Source organism: Triturus cristatus, chromosome 1_1 (assembly GCF_964204655.1).
Source record: "Triturus cristatus chromosome 1_1, aTriCri1.1, whole genome shotgun sequence".
NCBI classification, from domain to species: Eukaryota; Metazoa; Chordata; class Amphibia; order Caudata; family Salamandridae; genus Triturus; species Triturus cristatus.
In genome coordinates this window covers 910873958-910880574 of record NC_140579.1, presented here as the reverse complement: position 1 = coordinate 910880574, position 6617 = coordinate 910873958, and the positions used below count along the sequence as shown (strand labels likewise).

Here is a 6617-nt window from a genome sequence, read left to right as displayed (position 1 = left end):
GGGCATGTGATGTGTGGAAATGTGTTCTCTTTCAGTTGAAGGCCCTTACTCATTCGGGGGTTTATCTCTGGCTTAGAGTCAAGAACAGGAACCATCTTGTGTAAAACAGGAACTATCTTGCTGGTTCTGGGAATTGGCTGAACCACAGAAATGTGTGTTCACAGTGTACAGCCTTGTGCTTCCTCTATTAGTTGGTGTGGTTTCAGGGCCTAACCTCGTGCTTCCTCTTTCAGTTGGGGGTGGTCACAGGGCAGCTGGTGTGACAGGCTGAGTCACCAACAATGGACAGGATGTGGCTGAGTCTCTGACACAACTGGGGGAAGGCACACAGGCAGGCTTCTTGGAATTGGCTCCACCACAAGGAGCAGGGGGTTGTGCAAGATTCAATGGGGATGTGAAGGACAGTTTTCAGACAAGTTGCTGAGAGCATGTCACACACAAAATGGGTGTTTGTCTGAGGCAAATGGCTACCAGGCAGAAACAGGGTAATGATGGGGCACAATTGTCAATTTTATTTCCACATTCCCTCCTTGCCCCAGAGTGTACCTATATTATATCTCAATTTGCATGAGATCATCTATACATTCTTGTAGCATAATTCTTTCCCTTTCTCTCTGCTGGACAAGTGGTTTAGGAATGCAGTTTGCAGCGCATAGACCGCACAGGGCAGGACCACATTGGATGCAAAGGCAGCATCCAGTTATTATCAGGAATATTATACCTGCTGCTGACAGCAGTTGCCATCCCCAGGACGATATTATCTTCCAGAACCAATCAGACCACGTCCAGGTGCCAAGTTCTTGATGTAAACTTACGGCTATCTTGTGTAATTTTGTTATGGCCGTGTATACAGATGGGGAATTATCAGGAATAAATATACAGCAGCTAGAGCCTATACTTTTACAGGCACCGCCTCTGTCAGCCAGGATGATGTCAAGGACAAGGCGATTTTGGAGAGTAACCAATCGTATGGCGGACTGCTCCTGGGTTAAGCTCCCCAGGGCAGACGCCGTCTGGTTTACAATAGCCTCTAAGGTCCTTGTCAACCTGCGTATAAGCTTGCTGTTCTGTACAGGGCCAACAAAGAAGAAGAACCCTTTGTTAAAATCTGTATACTGTTCCCATGAGGTTTCTGTTTGGTCAACCAAGGAGGTATTGTTCGTTCTTTTATGTCTGACATGGGGCACTAGGAGGTCTCGGTGGTAAGTGGATGGGGCCACAAAGACAGGGGGTAACAGGAATGCTATATAACAAGTTCCCCCCCAGTTCAAGGGCAGCTGCACATAGGCCGTTTGGCCACAGACGAAATAAGTATGGCGAGATGCTTGAAATGAGGACTTTCCTCTGTCTTCAAAACTTATAGTGGTATGACAGTCACTGTGTCCTAATGGAACAGAGCCATTTTTTTGGATGCACAGGTGTCCTCTTACTGGTGAGACCGAGATGGAAGGGGGACCAGCATTCTTTTTAGGTTTGGTATTTAACATCTTGTAGGACATGGTCATGTTCCCTTGCTTGTATTCTTCACTTTCTAGGACTGTTCCTGTCGCCTGAGGACTTCCATCCTTATTTGGGTAACAGGCAGCATTAAGTACCTTGTTTAAGTTCCCCCAAGGCCACCCATTCTTGCATGAATTATTTCCGTCAGGGCAGGAGGTGGGGGTGGTATCGTCAGCTGTTATTAGGGCGAACCAGGCTTCACAAGTCCCATTATAGGAAAATGGAAAGGGGAAAAGAGGCATCCCTCCCTTTTTCTAATGAGGTGGGAGGCGGCCACATATCCAGCAATTTGTGCTATTGCTGGCCTGATGAGTGTAGTGTAACATCTGTATAAAGGTATTATTTTGCAAGGCTAGTCTATGGGCTTGTTCATGAGGGGGTAGGTCATGATGTGTGTGTTCCTGAGTGCTGTTGGGTGCATGAGAGGTGTGTGGTGTTGGAGGAAAAACAGTGTGGAGGATCCAACCAAGACACGTCATAATGGTTATGAAGAAAAACAATATCATTAAACATATGATAGAACCACTACGCAATTTCTTAAAGTTCTTGTTTCTGTGTTTCATTCTATCTTTTTCCCACATAGTCAAGGTGTTTAAATCCATCCCCATGCTCCAACTGCTTCACCACTGGACCTGCGCACAGTGGACTTAATTAGCCAGAGTCCGGATGGCAGACCTCAACTTTGATTTATATTCTTGTTGTGGGGTCAGTTCTAAAGGCACAAAAGATTGTTCTGTTACAATGTCACTAGGGTTGGCAGCGTCGCCGGCAACAGTGTCTCTTTGTCCAAAATATTTCCGGCAGTGGCTCGCGTGTAGCCAGCCCTTCCTGCCTTCGACCTTCACCGCCGTCCGCGTGGTTAGGAGCGCGAGCTTCGGAGTCTTCCACCTGGGCTGAAGAGGACTGGTCCTGTCGAAGTTTCTTATCACCCAGTCGCCGGGTCGGATGGTGTGTTCTCCAGGGGCGGTTTTGTCAGGGAAGGCTGCAGCGACCTGTGAACGACAAGATTGGAGTGCAGACATCAAGGAAGCCAGGTAATCAGTCAATATTCTGCTGTCTACATCAGTAATTCTTTTAGGCATTGGCGTACCCCACATATTTGGTGGTCTGCCAAAGACCACCTCATACGGAGATAGACCAGTTCTGGAATGTGCTACCATACGCATGTAGAAGAGGGCAACCGGTAAGGCTACCATCCAGTCCATGCCTTTGTCTGTACATATCTTGGCCAATTTTGTCTTCAAAGTCTGGTTGTGTCTCTCTACTAGACCTGCTGCTTGAGGATGTCTTACGCAGTGAAATTTCCAAGTGTACCCTAACAGAAGAGACACGTGCTTCATGAGTTCAGAGGAGAAGGGCTGGCCGTTGTCTGAGTAGATGACGCGGGGCAACCCATATCTCGGGAAATATTCTCTTACTAGTTGCTTAGCAGTTGTCGTTGCAGTGTAATCTGGGACGGGATAGGCTTCTGTCCATCTGGTCAGAGCACATACTACAACTAGCACATACTTGTGACCTCTACATCTCTCCATCTGGATATAGTCCATTTGGAGAACTTCAAATGGATGGTCAGGGGGTTGGAATCCACCCTGCTCCACCTTTGTGCCTTTACCTGGTTTTGAACTGATTACAAATCATGCACGTTTTAACTTTTTGTTTGGCTGCAGCTCTCAAATGTTTGTTGTGCCATATGTTCTGTATGCTGTCTAACATTGCTTTTTCTCCCAGATGCGTTGGTCCATGTATGGTGTTTATTATAACCTGTACCATAGCATCCGGCAGAAACCATACTGCTCTTTCAGGTGTCATCCAACCCTGATCTGTAAGGTCCCCTCCTTTTTCCTTCCATTCTAGTAGTTCCTGTGGTGTGGTGTGACTTTGAACATCCTGGATGTCAGAAAAGGGGTCTCGTATTGCGTATTGGCGGTGTAGTATATTCAATTCTGTGTTTGCTGCTAATTTGGCTGCACTGTCTGCGGAATCATTTCCTTTTGATATTTCATCGGTTCCTTTTGTGTGCGCTTTACACTTTAATACTGCAACTTTCACTGGTAACTGACTGGCCTCTAAGAGGGCAGTGATGAGTGTAGCATGCTGTATTTTAGACCCGTGTGATGTGAGGAATCCTCTCTCTTTCCACAATGTGCCGAAGTTGTGTACAACCCCGAAAGCGTACTGTGAATCAGTGTAAATGTTAACTGATTTTCCTTTTGCTAAGTGACATGCTCGTGTTAGTGCTATGAGTTCGGCTGCTTGTGCCGACAGTATCTCTATCTTGTGTGCTTCCAAGGTGTTTGTACCATTTGTGACGGCATAGGCTGCTGCTAGTTCTCCAGTGGGGAGTCTCATGCAAGAACCATCAACAAAAAGTGTCATTTCTGCCTTAGAAAGGGGAGTATCTTGTAAATCTGGTCTGGGTTTGGTCACTAAATCAATTATGTCAATACAATCGTGAAGTTGTTCAGTAGGAGAGGTCAGTGGCAACAGTGTTGCTGGGTTTAAAATGTTGCATTGTCTAATCTCAATATGTGGCTGAAAAAGCGTCATCTCATATCCGGTGAGTCTGGCTATTGTCAGATGCTGTGTTTGCGTTCTGTTTAGCAGAAGTTCTACAGCGTGTGGGACCTGGACTATCAGATGATGTCCCAATACAATAGCATTGCTTTGTCTAATAGCTTGCGCAGTAGCTGCTACTGATTTTAGACATGCAGGTAATGCTTGTGCTACTGGATCTAATGTACTTGAAAAATAACCACACGGTCTATGTCTGTCTGCTTGAAGTTGGGTCAGGACTGATAGTGCTGTACCTGAGTTTTCTGTTACAAACAAGGTAAAATCTTTGGTGTAATCGGGTGTTGCTAACACTGGGGCTTGACACATAGCCTTTTTAAGAGACTGAAAAGCTTGCGTGTGTTCATCTGTCCAGGGTAATTGTGGAGTAGCGCCAGCTTCGAGTGTTGTCAGCTGCACTAATGGTTTAGAAATGAGTGCAAATTGCGGGATCCACTGTCTACAATATGAGGTGAGACCAACAAAAGCTCGAACTTGTTTCTGTGTTGTTGGTTGTGGTATTTGTTGTATGAGCTGGATGCGTTCCTGTGTAAGCTGCCTACCCTCCTTTGACAGCAAGTGCCCAAAGTATGCCACTTGCTGTAAACAAAATTGGAGCTTACCAGGGGAAACTTTATGGCCATTTGCAGCTAGGAATTCTAGTACTAGTAGTGATGCTTCAGTACATGCTGCGTCAGATCTGGCCGTAATGAGGATATCATCAACATATTGTAGTATGGCTGTATCCGTGGGCATTTGAATAGTGTCCAATTGTCTTTTCAGCGCTTGGCTATACACACTTGGACTTTCGGTGAAACCTTGAGGAGCTCTTGTGAATTGGAAACTTCGTCCTTGTAAAGAGAAGCCGAAAAGGTATTGACTGTCTGGGTGAATGGGTATACTGAAGAATACGTTTTTTAAGTCAATGACAGAAAAATGCGTTGCTTCTGCATCTATGGCTGTGAGTAAAGTGGAGATGTCTGGGACCACAGGGTGTTGTGGAATGACACATTTATTGAGCTCTCTCAAATCCACCACTAGTCTGTAGACAGGTGGTGTTCCTGGTTCCACTTTTTTATGAACTGGTAAAACAGGGGAATTGCAAATGTTCGAAGTTGTTTCTTTAATCACACCTGACTGTATTAGGTCCTGAATAATTAACATTAATGCTTGTTCAGCTTGAGGTGGAATTTTGTATTGTCTTATACGTGGTAGTTGGGCTCCCTCTTTCAGTGTAACCTTGTGAGGTGTTATTTCCATACATCCTACTGTGGTGGAATCAGTGGCCCAAAGGGTGTGTGGCAAATCTTTCAAACGCTCGTCTAATTCTCTACTTGGGTAGTGGCCCTTAAAATCTCGTAGAAATAATCTGACATCTTTAGGTGAGCAAACAATAACAGCTCCTAATTCTTTCAATGTTTTTATACCAAGCAAATTTTCTGGACATGATTTTGTCAATATAAGATCTGTAGTTTGTCACAGGTTGTCCGGAGAAACCCAGAGAAATACTTTTTGAACCCGAGAGAGGAGCCTCTGGGACCTCTTGATGGCTTATTGTTGTTTTACTGGCCCCAGTGTCTAGTAGAAACTTTCTATCCTCCCCAAGAAGTCGGACCTCTATAAATGGGCCTTTCTGATCTACTGGGACGGGGATTAGTGGCAGTTTGTCATCTTCTCTCCCTGGGCAACATCATGAAAAATCTGGATAGTATTCAGTGTAGTCGCTGTCTATAATGTTCATTTTGGCCATTTGTGTTGTCGGTGGAACTGAAGGTGTTGAACTGTCTTGGGAAACATTCTGTTTTGGCTGATATGGACGAGGCTGTGTCTTACCAGTAGCCAAATTGTGCTTTAAGACAGGGCAGTCTTTAACGAAGTGTCCCGTCTTTTTGCAATAATTACAAGTGCTCTTCACGTTTGTCTGGCTACCTGGTGTCTGTTGGCGCTGGGGTGCAGTTTGGGCTACTAACGCTTTCATCTTGGTGTCTTTCATGCGTTTCTTATCATTTTCTTCTTCATCCCTAATGCGATTTTGGTGGTATTGTAGCATTTGTAACACCTGTGGTGGTGTATGTGCTTGCCAGGTACTTTCTACTTTTAGTACTCTTTCCTTAATAGCTGGCAAGGCGGTGTCTACTAATTTGGAAACAAACAGATGCGGGTAAGCTTCGCTTGTTGGCGTAAGGCCGCTATTTACCGCAAAACATTTTTCAAGTCTGGTGTAATAATCTCCTATGTATTCACCATGTTTCTGTTTGCAGGAGGAAATGGTATCCCAGTCCTCCTTTTTCACTGTCAGTAACTGTGGTAGCACCTTTAAAATAGTGCCAGGAAGTGCTTTTAGTCTGTCTCCTATACCTTGACCTGCTACTCTAGTATTTTCGTCATTCTGAAGTTCGGTCCATTTAATGTGTTCACCTGCTACTTCCCAATCTTTCTCTCTTAGTTTGTCATATATACCCAATGGCAGCAATAATTTCAGAACTGCTGTGATATCAGAAAGAGTATATGTTCCCATCATTAATACATCTCCTAATTCTTTAAAGAATCAAGCAGGATCCTTTGAG

The 6617-nt window shown here is 44.8% G+C and overlaps 1 pseudogene; it reads right to left on the bottom strand.

The window, feature by feature from the left end:
• Positions 1-461: 461 nt before the first annotated feature.
• On the bottom strand, positions 462-2108 carry LOC146871271 (endogenous retrovirus group V member 1 Env polyprotein-like; annotated as a pseudogene).
• Positions 2109-6617: the final 4509 nt, after the last annotated feature.